This window comes from Anomaloglossus baeobatrachus, chromosome 5, assembly GCF_048569485.1.
Source record: "Anomaloglossus baeobatrachus isolate aAnoBae1 chromosome 5, aAnoBae1.hap1, whole genome shotgun sequence".
In the NCBI taxonomy this organism is placed as follows: Eukaryota; Metazoa; Chordata; class Amphibia; order Anura; family Aromobatidae; genus Anomaloglossus; species Anomaloglossus baeobatrachus.
The window spans coordinates 55,903,712-55,922,514 of record NC_134357.1 but is presented as its reverse complement, the minus strand read 5'-3'; positions in this window follow the sequence as shown (position 1 = coordinate 55,922,514).

Here is an 18,803-nt window from a genome sequence, read left to right as displayed (position 1 = left end):
TAATGCACTTGATTACTTTACCCTTAGTCGCTTCAACCCACTCAAGGGCCCCCAAATTTGTTACATTGCTCTTTATTTTAATTCACTAGTTTATTGCATTGTCCCGGTGAGAACTTTGAAAGAACATGAGTTAGTCAATATAAACAGTAAAAATCTGTATCTCAGAATTCTCAAGACACACAAAAAAGAGGGTCCTTGACGCTACAGATCGTATTGAACAACATGCCTAGTTTCTTGCTCGAAAGGCCATACCTGAGTTGGTAACCCCTCCACCAGGGGGTCATAGCTATAATAGTTACCCCTCAACACTAGGTGGCCATACCCAAGATGGTTACTCCTCCAAATCAGGTTGACATAACTCAGATGGTTACCCCTCCACACTAGGGGACTATACCTGAAATGAGTTACCCCTCAACACCCGGGCGCCATATGGTCACCATTCCACACCAGGGTAACGTGTGAGATGCTTACCCTTACTGACCAAATTATAAGTAACTTCAAGGACCCATCAAAAGGAAAAGCAAATAACTGTTCTTTTATTAATGTACAGTATATGTATTTTACAGATACATATAATGACTAGAAACAGTGTATCCACATCAGTTATTCTGAAATGTAATTGAAAATGTAGGTACATTTCAAACACTAATTTTATGAACTCTTTATCCTTAAAAACAGATCATGAAATGTTGGGTATGTGATGTTGTATAAGTGAGAATGTGAAGCACTATGCTCGTAGATAGATACTAGAAAAAAATTCCATCATATTGTCGGATGTAGTCAGTGATGGGCGATGCTGTATTATATGGTATAATAAAAAGCTGCCTGCTCCTCTGGATACAGACAGGGAATGCTATCAATTCACCAGCTGCACATAAATTGTAAGAAATATAATATGCAGATCTATGATGTACTAACCGCATGTAGTCACAGGTGTATGTGCTGAAAAACTGCAAGGTTTGTATCCCAGTCAGTCACGCCACCTAAATACAATTCCTGACAGACAGGGCTGAAAAGTGGGCCCGTGATGTATCTGTGCCGCCCCCGTGCCAGCAGCCTGCGGCTGCTCGAGTCCGGACTCTCAGGGGTTGTGGCTCGAGGGTCTCCGGACCCGGGGGTCTTGCGGACACGCCGAATAAATGGTGGGACGTATATGTACGGGCTGAGCCGTATAAAGTTCGTGACGCCACCCACGGTGCGTGGTGACTTGGGACACCACCGCTGCAGTTATGGGGCACCCGGGGAAGATGTTGTGCAGTGAGTTGGTAACCCCACCGTGGGCAGGGATGGTGGCCCCGGGACCCGGTGGCTCGGTGCACGGGATTGCGACCGCAGGGTGTGTTAGTGTACTCACTGTTGATAAAAACACACGAGTCTCTGGTCAACCAAGGTGATGGTGGCCGGTGCCGCGGCCGGTTGCATTTGGGATCCCCCACCCGGCTGGTGGTCTCTATCTCTGTCCTCTGCACTGTTTAGTAGAATATGACTTCCCAGTCTGAAACGTAGGAGTCCGCTCCCAGCTTGATGTGGCCTAAGGAGCCGTGCCCGCAAACGCTGGCCCGTGGGATCTATGGGCCCTGGCGGTGACCTCTTATCTCTAATCGGTGGGCTTTTGTCTTTTATGAGGGACTTTGGGTGGGACAGGACCTCTAGTCCTCAATCGGTTAATTAACCAGTCCGCTTGATTCCGGTTTCTGGCTTCAGGGTCCGAGTACCCACCTTGTGCTACGGTTTCCGGGACGGTTCCCCGTGTCGGTACCGGTGGGCTACGACCCTGCCCCGGTCCTCCTTGGTTGCACCGAGCCATCTTCCCGTCTCCTGCCGATGGAGACCACCGTCTGCCACCTAACCAGAGGTACCAGGGCTCCTAACCCAGTACCGTTCAAATTGGGTCTCTCCTGCTGGAGCTACACTTAGCTCCAGCCCACACTCCTCTCCAACTTGAACTCCAGACTAAAACTAAAACTTGTTTTCTTTCCCACCATGGGCTGTCTAGACCCCTGGGTGGGCGTGCACCAACCGCCTTGTCACACCCACTGGTGTGTCTATCTTTCCCTAAGGGGGGGTGACTAGGGTTTCAGGTCAGCTGTATGTTGCCTAGTGAGGGACAGGTGTTGTGCAGGGGCCTATTTGTGACTACCTGGGTTCTCCATGGCGTCACATATCCTCAGGACCTCGGTGCAGCATCACACCAGGCAGTGCCCACTTACTGACCGAGCAAAGACTGAGCTTTGCCCCAAATATTACAATTATTTTATATATGAGAAAATATGTATAATAGTGCTCCAGGTAATCCCTTCAGGCCTGTACTATCCACCATCTTAGGTCATGTAACATAAGCACATGGTGGGTATACAGGGATCCTGCAAAATGTATCAGGGGGACGATATAAAGACACAGGATGAATATACTGTATCAGGCAGGACAGTATATAAATAATAGGACTAAAAGCTGTCATATCTACAGAACTATCTGTATATGACTTCCAGCTCAGTGCTTTAACCCCTTAATGACAAAGCCAATTTTGTCCTCAATGATCAGACCAAATTATGTAGTTTAATTTTTATACCCTTAAACCATAGTTATGCCACACAAATTAGTTAATAAATACATTTCCCACATCTCTACTTTACGTCAGGCACAATTTTTTAACCATAATTTCTGGGAGTTAGGAAGTTATAAGGGTTCAAAGTTTATCAGCTAGTCCTCATTTTTCCCAAAAAATTTACAAAACCATTTTTTTAAGGACCACGTCAAATTTGAAGTGACTTTGAGAGGCCTAGGTGACAGAAAATAGCCAAAAGAGACACTATTCTAAAAACTCTACCCCTCAAACAGCTCAAAACCATATCCAAGAAGTTTATTAACCCTTCAGATACTTCACAGGAATGAATGCAATGTATAATGAAAAAAAAAATACATTTTACCTATATATTGCTTTAGCCTCACTTTATTCACTTTTAAAATAAATGGAACAACAAAATGGACCCCACAAATTTGTTACCCATTTTCTTTTGAGCGTGCTGATACCCCACATGTAGTTGGAAACCTCTTTTTAGATAAACGGGAGAGCTCAGAAGGGAAGGAGCACCATTTGAATTTTGGAACACAAATTTGGCGGCAAATGATTGCAGGTAACATGTTGTATATGCAGGGCCCCTAAGATACCTAAACAGCAAAAATCCTCCACAATAGACGCCATTTTGGAAACTAGACACCTCAAGGATTTAATCCAGGGTTATAGTGAGCATTTTGAACCCATAGTTACTTCACAGAACTTGATAACATTAGGTTGTCAAATTAAAAAATTTCATTTTTTTCCACAAAAATGTTGCTATATCACTGAATTTCTCACTTTTTAAAAGGTATCACCAAAACATGGACCACACAATTTTTTTATCCATTTTCTTATGAGTGATGATACTCCACATGTAGTCAAAAAGTTCTGTTTGGATAAATGGGAGGGTTCAGAACGGGAGGAGCAATATTTGAATTTTTGGACACAAATTTGTTCTGTAATATATTGCTGGCACCATGTCAAATTTGCAGGGCCCCTGAGGTACCTACGCAGTAGACACCCCCACATGTGACCCCATTACGGAAACTTGACCCCTCAAGGATTTTATCCAATGTTATAGTGAGCATTTTGAACTCACAGGTACTTCACAGAGTTTGATAATATTAGGTTGTGATAGTGAAAGTTTTCATTTATTTCACAAAAATCTTGCTTTATCACCGAATTTTGCACTTTTACAAGAAGTAACACCAAAAAGTGGGCCACACCGGTTGTTACCCACTTTCTTATGATTTCCACATGCAATCACAAAGTTCTGTTTGGACACATGGGAGGGATCGGAGTGGAAGGAGCAATATAGGAATTTTGGAAAGCAAATTTGGCTGAAGTAGATTGGAGGCACCATGTCGCATTCACAGGGCCCCTGAGGTACCAAAACATCAGAAACCCCCACACGTGACCCCATTCTCGAAAAGACCCATTAAGAAATATATTTAGAGGTGTGCTAAGCATTTTAAACCCATACTGTTTCACAGAACTTTTTAAAATGTGGATATGAAAATGATTAAGTTATTTTCCACCAAAATATTATTTTAGCCAAAGATTTGTACTTTTGACAATGGATAATAGGAAAAATGGACCCCATAATTTGTTACGCAATTTCACTGGAACAAACACTAAAGTTTGGGCACACGGCAGGGCTTGGAAAACTAACAGCACTATATTGATTTTTGGAACGCAAATTTGGACATGTTGCATTTGTAGAGCCCCTGACGTGCCAAAATGTGACCTACATGTGACCCCATTTGGCAAACTGAACCCTATAATAAATTCATCTACAGGTATGGTGAGAATTTTTAGCCCACAAATTGTACAAACATTTTTTAGATTGGGCTGTGAAAATGAAAATCGTAGGGTCTTTCTGTTAAAATTTTAATTTAGCCTAAAGAATTTAATTCACACAAAGGGTTAGAGTAGAAAATAGAATGGATAATTTTTTTAGTAGCTGCAAATGCCAGTTACACAAGGGTTAAAAAGTGAAAATGGACCCCACAATTTATTGCACAATTTCTACCCAACGCAGTTCTTTTTATGTTTGCATAAGTCATCAGAAACTACTGCTTGGCTGAGCAGAAAGGAACGCAAATTGGCTTTTGGAGCACAGATTTTGCTAAAAATAGTTTGCGGCCGACATGTGCAGAGCCCGTAAAATGCCAGAACAGCAAAATAAAAAGTGACCCCATTGTAGAAATCGCACCTCTCAAATATTTTATCTATGGCTGCAGTGACTATTTTGTAGCATCCATTCCATTCTCTTTTTGTGAGAAATTACAAATACAGTTTGTCAGTTTAGTGCCCATATATTGTGCCCCTATGTAATGTAGAGCCCGCATACATTGTGCCCAGCTTCTCCTTCTGGAGACACGCACCCCGTAAATTAATTGCGCTTTTCCCGCTACAATAATCCCACACACATGGTGCTTACGGCGATTTAGGCACAGGGTGCTTAGAAGAAGTGAAGAATTTAGATTTGGAAGCACAGAGGTTACTGGACTGTATTTGGGGGTGGGAGCCTTATCCCTTTTCCAAAGTCTTTCTTTTACCAGTCATGTGGGACCCCTGATATTTCCAGTGACACATGACAGATCTGAGTGGCGGCTTGGTTTGTGTGGGATAAGTTAGAGGTTTTGGTAACATTTTGAGGTACAGAACATTTTTTGATGCTTTCAGTATAAGGCTGAGATCACATTCTGTCGGGCTTTCTATGTAAATCCCTCAAAAATGTGATTCAGACGAAACTCCAGGCGGAACTACTCACTCTGATGAGTCAGATGTAGACACTTTGAACTCCGTTTGCATTCTGTTTCACTGGTGTCCATCTTTTCAGGCATGCACAGAGCTGTGGTTGTCCACATTTGTGCGCTAAAAAGAGACCTGAAATAATATGACGTTGCCTGGCTGGAACAGAGACCAGACGGTTCCAATGGGGTTTTTTTCTGAATCACGTTTTTTTTGGATTTACACGGAAACCCCAATGTAACACTCAGTGGAAAGATAAATATCAACGGAGCCAAATTCTGATTTTTGGGAGGCAGAATGAAGAAACAAACAGCAGTTCAAGTATAGTTCTTTTTATTTTTGTGCTGTTCACTGTGCGGTATTATTGATAGGACAGTTTTATTCTGCAGGTCTGTGAGATTACAGCGATCATCTTTTTTTATGTTTTGCTTCCATCACACTGTTGCTTTTTTATGTAATACATAGTTTTTCCTACTCAACATTCTGAGAGCTGTAACTTTTTTATTTTTTGGCAAAGAGGGCTGTATAAGGCTATGTGCACGTTGTGTTTTTTCATGCGTTTCCGCAGCGTTTTCAACTGCAGCGTTTTAATGCAAAAATGCATGCGCTTTGATTTCCAAGCAAAGTCTATGGGAAATAGGGCTTTCTTGTGTGCACAATTTTTTTAAAAACGCAGTGTTTTAGTTGCAGAAAATTTGTCAAAATCTCTGCGTTTGAAGAAGCAACATGTCAATTGTTTTTGCCATTTTGGCAGCGTTTTGCTAACATGAAAGTCAATGAGAACTTTCAAAACGCATCCTAAATCAAAATCCTAGCGTTTTACATGCTTTTTTGATGCAAAACACATGCTTTTTTGACAAAATAAACGCATGCGTTTTTGACAATATAGTGAGGTTATGATGTGTCCCTTTTCACACACATATAGTCCGACTTGAAAAAAATAGAAAAACAATAATTTAACGTTATTTTATACATAAATATTAGATCACATTAATCTTTTTATTAAAATTAGCTATTTTGTTTATGATTTAAAGCATGATATTTCTTATCTTTTTTTCCTTTTTTTCAGTGTTTGAATGTTTAAACTTTATGTAGTTGTGTATTTGTATTGAAAACGCATCTGACTTTAAGCAATGAAAAAACATGTAAAACGCAGTCAAAACGCGGTAAAAACGCATGCGTATTTTTAGCGTTTTTGTGGTCAAAACCAAATTTGACAATGACAAATTCTGCCAGAGGATGCGTTCATTTCTGCAAGGTACTGGATGCAACGTGTGCACATGGCGTAAGGGCTTATTTTTTTGGCCAATAAGTTGGAGTTTTTTGGGATAATTTTGGGGAACGTAACATTTTTTGATCATTTTTTATTCAGATTTTTCAGATGAAGAATGAACAAAAACCAGCAATTCACTGATTATATTATTATACATACAGTATATATTTTTTGAGCGGTTCACTGTGCAGTAAAAGTTATAAAACCAATCTATTCTTCGGGCCAGTATGATTAAAGCGATACCAGATTTAGATCGCTTTTTTTATGCTTAGCTACTTTTACACACTAAGTCCTATATGTTCCAAAAATTAATTTGTTTTCGCCATATTCTGAGAGTTGTAAGAGCTTGTTTTTTGCAGGACAGTTTGGCGTTTGATTTCTATCACTTTGTTTTCACATTTGACATTTTCATCACTTTTTATTCTTTTTTTCTGTCAGTATTATGAAGAAATGCCACTTTTGGAATTTTTTTTAATTTATTTATTTTTTTTATTTACAGTATTCGCGCCCGGAATAAGTAACATGACATTTTGTACTTCCGATCTTTCCGGACGCGGTTATACCAATTATCAGTATGTTACCTTGTTTATTTTTGATTGAACAGAAAGAGCTGCATTTTTAGTGGTGAAATGGGTTTTCGTGATTTGAGTGCTTTTTTTTATGTTTGGTTTTTTTTACATATTTTATTTTTTTAATTTTCTCACTTCGTCCCACTGTGGGCTGATTTATTTATTTTTTGCTTTGATCACTGATGTCAGGTTGTCCTGTACAGCAGCGCAAGAGATCAGTGTCAGTGTCGCACTGACTGCCTGTAAGTCCCAGCTTATAGCTGGATTCACAGGCCACCATACTGTGGGGTCATCTGCTGACCCCATGGTGCCATGGCAACGATTGGCACCCGCGATAATCATTGCGGAAGTCCGATCCTGCCTTAGGGGGCTTTTAAGCCCCGGTAATTCACAGCTACTGCTGTTGCGATTCACAGCGCTATTTAAGGGGTTAAACGGCCCCAATCAGTTTTAAAACCGGTTGAGGTCAATGTCTGTGGATGTCATCTGTCATGTACAGATGACACCAGCAGGATTTCCATTAGCGCGGCGGCGGTATTTACTTATTTCTCAGCACCACTAAAAAGCATCACTGAGGAATAAGGCCACTCAATGAGTGCTGTTATAAGGCATATCGGAGATCATTAAGGGGTTAAGTATATTTACAGTGAGGAGAATAACCTGTATTTACAGTATCTGTATATAGTGCATGATCAGTATATGGCTGAGGGATGGAGCCTGTATACAGATATATACAGTGAGAAGCACATACTGGTCACCAGACTCCCTAACTTGGAAGGGGTCTATAATCAGTACCAAGCAGTCACTATACCCTGCACTGAAATAAAGTGCAGACCCCCATCATATATGCAGTGGGTGAGCAGACCCCCTGCAAAAGGGAGCATAGTTAACCCGGAAATGTTATTAATAAAAATGTTTTATTTGTATGTGCATGTGTATTGTGTTAGGGTACCCCTAGTGGCCGGGTGGGACGGCTGTCACCACAGTGGGGAGGAGGAGCCGGCAGAAACAAGGGGAGGAGAGAGCAAGGGTGTGAGGAAAAGATTAGATCAAGGGAGCAGTCGTCTCGGGGACAGGAGCGGAGCAGCAGAGCCGGGGCAGAGTGTGGGAGCTGGAAATCAGGGAAGCCGGTGAGAAAAGGAGCGGGCGGAACCTCATAGTGTGAAGCAGTCCGGTGTGGGTCCGGGCTGTGGGTAGCCAGAAGTGGGAGCCGGGCGAAGTGGAGTAGTCAGGCACATCCCCACTGGAGGGGACGCAAGGACAGGCTTCCCCCAGCTAAGAAAGCGTATCATCACCTTTATTGCTTTGTTTGGGACTTTGTGAAGAATAAAAGAATGTTTGTTCATTGCATCGAACCCTGCCTGAAGAGTGTTTGTGCGCCGGATAACATCTGCATCACCACCACACTCTGCCCCACCAAGTCATCTCCTGTCCCCATAGTGACGGTGGAGCCAGGGGTAAGCCTGATTGCAAGGGCCACGACTACAAGGCCAGAGGCACCCCTGGCACCCCGTTACATGTGGCGTAGTCGGCAGGATCCGAGTCCCCTGCCAGGAACCCAGGAGGCTGGAGATCGGGTCGTGCCTGAAGCACAGGATCCGGACCGTGATACAGGATTTCCAGTCCCGTGGTGGGAAGAGAACCTAGTACCCGTAGCGTTGGACCGGGTACAAGATGGCGGCAAGGAGGCCGTTATCTGTGGGGAAGAAAAGGCGCGGAAAGTTGGCGCCGAAAGAAGAGCCTGGGGCTGGCCGGTGCCGAAGAGAAAGCATGGAGTACTCCGCCCAAAGAGGGGAGGCGCCAGCTCCAGGGCACGGAAGAAGAAAAAGAAGTACCTCAGCGGAGGAGTCAAGATGATGCGTGAGGCTGGGGGTGGAGTCTGTTTAAGAGCGGGAAACGAGGACCCGCCTCCACTCTACTCAGTCTCAGCATTGACACCGCCGCCGTTACCAGCAAGATTGTCAGGGGCAGCGACGCCTTCACCACCGAGAGGAGCTGCAGCAGCTGCGCCTGTGGAGCCACCCTACGTCCCTGCGACCTTCCAGAGGATCCGTCAGCAGCCGGGACAATCCCTGGGGGCATACATCCAGGCCCAAGCGGAGGAATGGAAGAGGGCCTGGCCCCCAGAGTAAGTCACCACTGCTGATCTGTTGTTTAAGTCCGGCGCCGTTTAGCCGGCAGAAGTTCTTTTAAAGTTTCACGGGACGAGCTCCCTTCTGTGTGTTTGTACGGGCAGTCGCCCCATCTAAGACCGGGAGCGCTGTTGCCAAGCCTCCGGGCGCCCATCTAAGACCGGGAGCGCTGTTGAGCCTCCGGGCGCTAGTTGAAAGAAGGACCGGGAGCGCTGCAGAAACCGCCGGGCGCGGGACTGGTGGCCGTCCAGAGGAGGAGAACTGGGCACACTGGTGGCCGTCCAGAGGAGGAGACCTGCGCACACTGGTGGCCGTCCAGAGGAGGAGTGCTGCGCGGGACTGGTGGCCGTCCAGAGGAGGAGAACTGGGCACACTGAAGGCCGTCCAGAGGAGGAGAGCTGCGCACACTGGTGGCCGTCCAGAGGAGGAGAGCTGCGCACACTGGTGGCCGTCCAGAGGAGGAGAACTGGGCACACTGGAGCCCTCTGTGTGGGTGCTGCGCCTATTGTGGACGGTAGTGCAGACTTTACGTGCTTCTGTGTGTTTTAAGTAAGAGCCGTGCCGGGAGGCTCGGGTTTTAAGAGGGGAGGTATGCAGTGGGTGAGCAGACCCCCTGCAAAAGGGAGCATAGTTAACCCGGAAATGTTATTAATAAAAATGTTTTATTTGTATGTGCATGTGTATTGTGTTAGGGTACCCCTAGTGGCCGGGTGGGACGGCTGTCACCACAGTGGGGAGGAGGAGCCGGCAGAAACAAGGGGAGGAGAGAGCAAGGGTGTGAGGAAAAGATTAGATCAAGGGAGCAGTCGTCTCGGGGACAGGAGCGGAGCAGCAGAGCCGGGGCAGAGTGTGGGAGCTGGAAATCAGGGAAGCCGGTGAGAAAAGGAGCGGGCGGAACCTCATAGTGTGAAGCAGTCCGGTGTGGGTCCGGGCTGTGGGTAGCCAGAAGTGGGAGCCGGGCGAAGTGGAGTAGTCAGGCACATCCCCACTGGAGGGGACGCAAGGACAGGCTTCCCCCAGCTAAGAAAGCGTATCATCACCTTTATTGCTTTGTTTGGGACTTTGTGAAGAATAAAAGAATGTTTGTTCATTGCATCGAACCCTGCCTGAAGAGTGTTTGTGCGCCGGATAACATCTGCATCACCACCACACTCTGCCCCACCAAGTCATCTCCTGTCCCCATAGTGACGGTGGAGCCAGGGGTAAGCCTGATTGCAAGGGCCACGACTACAAGGCCAGAGGCACCCCTGGCACCCCGTTACATATACATAGAACACCCCCAGCCCGGGCTGCTCCTCTCACCAGTCTCTAGTACATGTGACTGCCCAGCTCCTTCATAGTGAGCACAGTAATGGCAGCCATTCTGTGTCCATGCTTTGTCCCTCACTAATACACAGTGATGGAAGCTATCTGCAGCCCTTATTCCCCTATAAGTCACCAGCAGCACACAAGTCATGGAGAATCTGTATAATACAGCAGTAAAGTGTGATATATCAGCTATGTCTGCAGGGAGGTCACACAGAAGCAGCATCTCCAGTGTGTGAGGTAAGTTGTAGCAGACACATGAGGTAAAATGGCGGCTACATGAATTCCTGAGGTAATATTGATTCCCTATATGATGTAGGAGCTGATACTATGCTAGTATATGATGTCTGAGGTGAATGTGGTCATATAATCTATAATGTGAGGTAATATCCCCAGTATTAAGCTCCCTGACACTGGAGACATGTTTCCTCCAGTTCTGGTGAGACAGAGACTGTGAGCACTGTGTGAGAGAAAGCTCAGACAGAGTTATGTCATCTCTATAGCCCCACCCTCCACTAAGACACCAGGCACGGACATACTGTGCTCCATCCTCTTAAAGGGAACATGTCACCAGGGTTTTCCCTTATGAGCTGCAGCCACCACCAGTGAGTTCTTATATAGAGCATTCCAGAATACTGTATATAAGAGCCCAGGCTGCTCTGTATAACGTAAAAAACACCACACGCTGCTTTTTTGCTGCAGTTTTGGGTGCAGTTTGTGGTCCTAAACTGGATGTATGACCTTCCCCAGCAAATTCTATGAGAAATCCAAAAGGCTGTGCGCATGTTGCTGCTTTTTTGCTTCGTTTTTCTTCCAGAGGATGTTTTTCGCTGTAGAAACAAAACTGCAGTGTGTGCACATACTAAGGATAAGAGTGCTCACTGCAATTTTGTTTCTCCAGCGAAAAACGCACCCTCTGGCAGAAAAATGCACCTCTACCTGAAAAAAACGCATCAAAAACACATGCATTTATGCCGCGTTTTGGTGCGTTTTTGCTCCTGCGGTTTTTTAACATTGTCAATGGCAAAACGCAGGGAAAAACGCAGAAAAGAAGTGACAGACTTCTTTTTTTTTTCTGCAACCAAAACTGCAGGCAAAAAAGAAGCAACGTGCGCAAAGCCTTTTGGATTTCTCATAGACTTTGCTGGGGAAGGTCATACATACAGTTTAGGACCACAAACTGCACCCAGATCTGCACCAAAAAGCAGCATAAAAAGCAGGGTGCGCACAAGGCCTTATAATACTTGTAGCGCCCCTGAACCCTTCAGGGAGCTACAACGTTCTGCATCCCCACCAGGATGCAGGGCCTACCCCCTTAGGGACTCAAAATCCCAGTGCCGGTAACACCAACAACCCAGGTAATCCCAGTTTTCCCCAACAATCCCCATACAATGGTACTTAGCTAGGGTGGGACCAATGGATGGCCGCCTAGAGGTGGAGCTAATCCAGTCCACTAGTTGACTAGGTGGGAGGGGCAGACTGTGGAGACTAGTCAGTCTAGAGTTGATAACAGGAGTGTGAAGGTGGGAGTGAGGTGACACCCTGACTCGGGTTAACGGTAACCTGGTACCTAGGAGAAGTGGTTGCCGGGGAAGTACATTGGAGTACTCTCGGAACTACGCGCCGACGGGGTACAGGACCCTAGGACAGGAAAGAGCTTCAAGCCGACCTGTTAACACCTGCACAGCAAAGGGGAACATCAAGGACCTTGCTGACCCTAAAGAATCCAAAGTCTCAGTAGCAAAGGGAGAGCCAGGGACACCAACCCCACAGGGTTCACGCTACCGTCAGGCAGACAGAAGTGGACAAACCACAGAACGGGGATCCCCAGTGTTCTATACCATGGGGAGTCACTTACCAGAGACTGGGACTGGTACTGGGACCAAGGGGACCTGGAGGCGAAACCAGTCGGCCTCCGGCAACCAGTTAACACCTTCAGAAAGTGAGTAAACCAGTTGCACTGAATACCTGTGTGGACTCCCTTCTTCCAACGCCCCCTGCACCATACACCTGCTGGGGCAAAACCCTACTTGCGGAGGGACTACCATACTGTCTGCCAATACCAACAGCCCCAGTAGAGACATTCAGCAGCGGCGGCTCCCTACACTTAGCCGCAACACCACAAGTGGCATCACGTATAAACTTTATTCAACAATCCCCTGTAAATATCCCCATTACAAAAAGGGCCCAGGGCACGGAACCGAGTAACGGCCACCACCGTGACATTCCCAAGAGAGCCACTGCCCGGAACCGAGTACCCCATATCCCTGGGTGCTACATACTCACCTAGGGGGGCACTCCAGTCCGATAAGTATTACTGCTCTCCCTCTGGCGCCTCCTCCATCTAGTGGGATCACTGTCCTCTTGCCCAGCCTTCTGTGTATGATGATGTGTTCTCCATCATTCACAGAGAAGCCTCCATTGTGCTTCTGCTCAGGCACACTTTGATCTGCCCGTCTGAATGCTGTTATAAGTCACCAGGCCGATCTATATAACATAAAATAGACCTTTTATTAAACTCACCTATGGAGAGTCCCAGTCCGTTGGGCGTCAATGATCATGACCTCCTCTCTGCTTGCTATTGCTGTACTTTTTCCTTGCTCCCTGGAGATGATGCATTCTACATCATCTACTCAGTGTCCTACATTGCGCTCCTACACACATGCACTTCTCTCTGGCCAGCTGAGGGCAGAGCAAAGTACTGTAATGAGCAGGCGCGGGGAAAGGTCAAAGACTGCCCATGCATGCACGCATACTTTGCTATGCCCTCTGCAGGGCAGAGATGTGTATGTGCAGGAGTGCAATGAAAGCCTCTTTGTGGATGACATAGGATGTGTCATCTACAAAATACAGGGAAAGAGGACGGCGATCACAAGAAGAGAGAAGGTGCAAGATAAAGATCTGTGACGCCTATCGGACCAGACCTCCTCGTAGTTGAGTATAATAACAGGTTTTTTTTTTCATTGTTATACAGATCGGTTTGGGAACTTATATACAGTATTCTAGAATGCTGTATATTAAAGCTTATTGGTGGTGGCCGCAATTTATATGGGAAAAACCTGGTGAGAGGTTCCCTTTAAGTTTACAAATATTTAAAGAAGTTTTTCCATGAAATATTTTAACCTCTTAAAATATTGCAATCATCATATTATATAGCACTCTGTACTTACAATTGCTCATTTTGCTCTTCTACCCAGTTAATTCTTCTCTTTTCTCTGTTCTTTTTAGAAACTGGAAGTCTCTTGTCCTTGCATTAATTATTCACCTCTTCAACTACTAACCCTCCTTCTGCCCCTACCAGGAACATTTGCAATGATCATGCAGGGGAAAAAGAGAAGAGATTTCCTGTTTCTACATAAAGCTTAGAAAGATTCAGCTAGTTAGTTTTTAATCATGTTATGCCATAGACTGTGACTGTGAGCCCTCGCGGGCAGGGTCCTCTCTCCTCCTATGCCAGTCTGTTTTGTACTGTTAATGATTGTTGTACGTAAACCCTCTTTCACTTGTAAAGCGCCATGGAATAAATGGCGCTATAATAATAAATAATAATAATAATAGACCTAATGGAAAATAGAAGAATTAACTGTGTGGAAAGTCAAAATGAGCAATTGTAAGTAGACAGTGCTATATGATATGATGATAATTTTTTTTCCTGAATATACTGATGGGATTGCTTCTTTAATTTCATAATTTATACTGGATATTTATTAATATTAATGCCAGGGAAAAAAATGTAGTTTATGGAAATCACAGGACTGATAATCATGTTACTGATATGCAAATTATGTAAAAATGGAATCAACATTTAAGCACCACTTGCAGAAATATATGTACTAAGGCTGTGTGCACACGTTGCGTTTTTTACCGCGGAAACGCTGCGTTTTGAACCGCAGCGTTTCAGTGGCAAATTGCATGCGTTCAGCTTTCCCAGCAAAGTGTATGGGAAAGCTGAAAAATCAGTGCACACGCTGCGTTTCTTTCCGCAGCGTTTTGGATGCCAAAAATCGGTGCGGAAAGAAAAGCAGCATGTCACTTCTTTTGTGCGTTGTGGCTGCGTTCTCTCCCCCATTGAAATCAATGATGTGGGGTCAGAACGCAGCTACACCGCATGGACCTGCTTTTTTGTTGCGGTCCGCGGCCTTTGTCGGCACGCCAGAACGCAGGCATTTACCTGGAAGTGAGGTCAAGAGGTTTCCTGTTGACCTCACTTCCTTGGCAAAGCCCCCTGTGTCGCCAAAGTGCCCGCCCCGACCCCCGACCCCCCTCCCGAAAATCCAACATGGCCGCGCGCACAGTAGCGCACCGGCCGCCCTGCTCCTATGTATCTGTCGCATGTACCTTGAGACATGCGACAGAAAAATGCACCCCAGGCCCTGCCCAGTCACCCCCTATTCCCCCCGGTGTCATACATACCTGTCCAGTCGCAGCGCTGATCCCCCGCGGCCCCCTCCTCTTCACAGCAGACGCCGGCCGGTCACATGTTCCGAGCAGCTGACAGCCAGCACAGTGTTCAGAGAGCTGTGCTGGCTGCTCGGCAGTCTGCAGCTGTGACCCGGGGAGAGTGGGTGCAGATTTTTGCACCCACTCTCCTCAAATGGAGGGTCTGCCCTCCTAGAAAATGGGGGATACGTTCCCTGAACGTGCCCCCCATATTCTAGAAGGTCCAGAGGCGACGTGGGACATCCAAATGGATTTCTGCGGACCCATTTTTTTTATTAAATTGGAGAACAAGGGAATGATTTGGGGAGTGTTTTTTCTAATAAAAAATTTTTTGTTGTCTTTTTTTGCTTTTGTTTACTGTCAATTAGTTATGTCGGGTGTCTGATAGACGCCGTGACATCACTTATTGCTGGGCTTGATGCCAGGTGACATTACACATCTGGTATCAACCCCATTTATTACCCCGTTAGCCAACGCACCAGGGCACGGGATGAGTTGGGGCGAAGCGCCAGGATTGGCGCATCTAATGGATGCGCCACTTCTGGGGCGGCTGTGGCCTGCTATTTTTAGGCTGGGAAGAGTCCAATAACCATGGCTCTTCCCACCCTGAGAATACCAGACCTCAGCTGTCAGCTTCACCTTGGCTGGTGATCTAATTTGGGGGGACCCCATGTTATTTTTTTTTTATTATTTTTATTTATAAATAAAAAAAAACCTGGGGAGCCCTCCAAATTGATCACCAGACAAGATGAAGCTGCCAGCTGTGGTTTGCAGGCTACAGCTGTCTGCTTTACCCTGACTGGCTATCAAAAATAGGGGGGACCCCACGCCATTTTTTTTTTTGTTTTTGTGATAAAAACTAGGCTAGGCACCCTTTAGTGCCACATGAAAGGTACTAAAGGTGCCAGCTTAGAATATGCAGGGGGGGGTGGGACGTTGTATATATATTTGACCTCCATTGACGCTTTTTAGGCTGGATGCCCACAATCAGGGTTTGCAGCGTTTTGGGCGCAGAGTGTTTTGCCTGCGTCCATGACGCTGCGTTGTGCAGTAGAAGCACAGTGGAAGGATTTTTAGAAATCTCATGCCCACTGTGCTTCTTTTCTCCGCAGCATAAACTGACCAGTGGCGTGGCTTCCCGAGCCTCAGCATGTCAATTTATGCTGCGGAGACGAGAGTGTTCTCTGCAGGTAGCATAGAGCTCCACAGCAGCCTGAATCCAAATCGTGGGCATGGGCAGCTGCGTTCTCCCGTGGACAACACTCACATCTCTGCAGGAGGCTGACACTGTGTACTGGACGCCATGTCGCTGGATCATGGCCACATAGCCTTAGGCCTGTTTCACACGTCAGTGATTCTGGGACGTTTGTGCTTTTTTTTAAACGTACCAGAATCACTGACATACGCAGACCCATTATAATGAATGGGTCTGCTCACACGTCAGTGATTTTTCACTGCACGTGTCTCCGTGCGGCGTACCCGCGTGTGCGTGATTGCCGCACGGAGACATGTCCATTTTTTTCTGGCATCACTGATGTTCCACGGACCACGCAGTGGTGTGGTCCGTGAAACACGTGCCAGAAAAAAAGTGCTTTTAAAATAAAAATCATTTTTACTCTCCCGGCGTCCAGCGATGTCCTCTGCAGCCCGTTCTGCCGGCTGCTTCTGAGCCGGCTCATTATTGTCGCGCATATTCATGATGTGCGACACAGCCGACCCGGAAGCAGCTGCTGCGGGGGTCAGCGCCAGCCGGATGCTGCACCGCGTGAGCGATCAGCACCATGGAGAGCGGGAGCGTGCACAGGTGAGTTAATCTCTAAGTGCAATCACGGGCCACGGAGAACGGAGCCCGGATTGCACTTAGACAACCCATGTGTGCCGTGATTCACGGCACACGGAGGGACATGTGCATGTTTTACACGCCAGTGAAAAACGTCACTGTTTTTCACTGACGTGTGAAACGGGCCTAAAAGTGAGAATATTGTTGCTACAGCAACATTTTGGGTGAAGTACCGTAGCTGTAGATTCAAAATGCTTAATATACTCCTGAATAAAATCCTTGAGGGGTGCAGATTCCAAAATGGGGTCACTTGTGGGGGTTTTCTGACGTATAGGTACCCAAGGGGCTCTGCTAATGTGACATGGTGCGCGAAGTTTATTTCAACTTTTCCAAAATTCAAATGGTGCTCCTTCCATTCCAAGCCCTCCCATTTATCCAAACAGAATGTGGAGAAGGAAATGACATCACAGGTTTTTTTTTCCAAAGGTCTGTGTTCAACCAACTTTATTAACACTGACAAGTCTTAAAAAACGCACCTAAAAAAAACGCATGAAAAACGCATGAAAAAAGCATGAAAAACGCATGAAAAACGCATGCGTTTTCGATGCCTTTTTCTCAAAAAAGCATTGTTTACAATTCTCCCCTCTGCCAGAGGGTGCGTTTTTTTCCGCGCTGAAGAAAAAGCAACGTGTGCACATACCCTAACTTGCATTGGCATGCTGTCAATAAAGTTATTTTATGGTTGGCAAAGGAATGTTCTAGCTCTTTGAATGCTCTTGGACACACAAGTCATCAAGATCTGCTGCTGGCAGCTCCCTTTTGCAATTGCCCACCAATGACACCCCTGATCTGCTCAACAGGAGAAAAGTATGAAGACGCTGTAGGTCATGGTAGTATGTTTAAACCACACAGGCTACTCACAGTAGTCCAAGCAAAATGTAGCAATGGGCAATTTTCTCTAAACTGAAAATTAATTGACTTGTAAATCTAGACATTTCTCAATGACTAGCGCAAAAGATAAAATCATGTAGATACTTACTAGCTATTTCTGGTTTTAATCAACGTAGAAATTTCTTCTATAAGTCCTAAATTGCTTTTTTCATAATTTCAAATCTCTGATGGAAACTTATATAGAGGTAGGAATTTCAAATTGAAAACAACTGTGTGGCCAAAAAAGTATACAGCTAGTGGTATGAAGACTTTCATATACATTATACTATTGGGCTGAATTCACGAGACCAATGGGTAAAATTGTTCATGTGACTTGAGCCTTTAGCGGGCTTTACACACTACGATATCGTTAAGGAATTATCGTCGGGGTCACGGTGTTTGTGACACACATCCGGCATCATTAACGATATCGCAGTGTGTGACACTTATGAGCGACCTTAAATGATCGCAAAAGCAGTCAAAATCGTTTGCCGCGGAAAGGTCGTCCTGAAACAAAAAATCGTTTTCTGTTTATTAATACCAAAGAAGAAGAATACGACCGCACCAACTTTGATTTTTCATCCGGTGAATCTTTATTCCATTTTAACGGTGTGCGATGCAGGCGGGTGGAGGAGACCTGGATGCAGCCCCTCGTTGGTGCGGTCGTATTCTTCTTCTTTGGTATTATTGGGACTGACTGTTCCTGTGCCGACCTGCACACTGAACCGGTTTCCTGACCTGACAGCTGGATCGTGTTATCCCAGTGAGGAATGAGCCTATGGTGCGGTATGAGTGCATGTGTAGTGCAGGACTTTGCTCTTTTCTGATGTTTTCTGTTTATTAGCGATGTTGTTCGTCGTTCCTGCGGCAGCACACATCGCTATGTGTGACACCGCAGGAGCGACGAACATCTCCTTACCTGCCTCCACCGGCAATACGGAAGGAAGGAAGGAGGGGGGCGGGATGTTACGTCCCGCTCATCTCCGCCCCTCCGCTTCTATTGGACGCCTGCCGTGTGACGTTGCTGTGACGCCGCACAACTCACCCCCTTAGGAAGGAG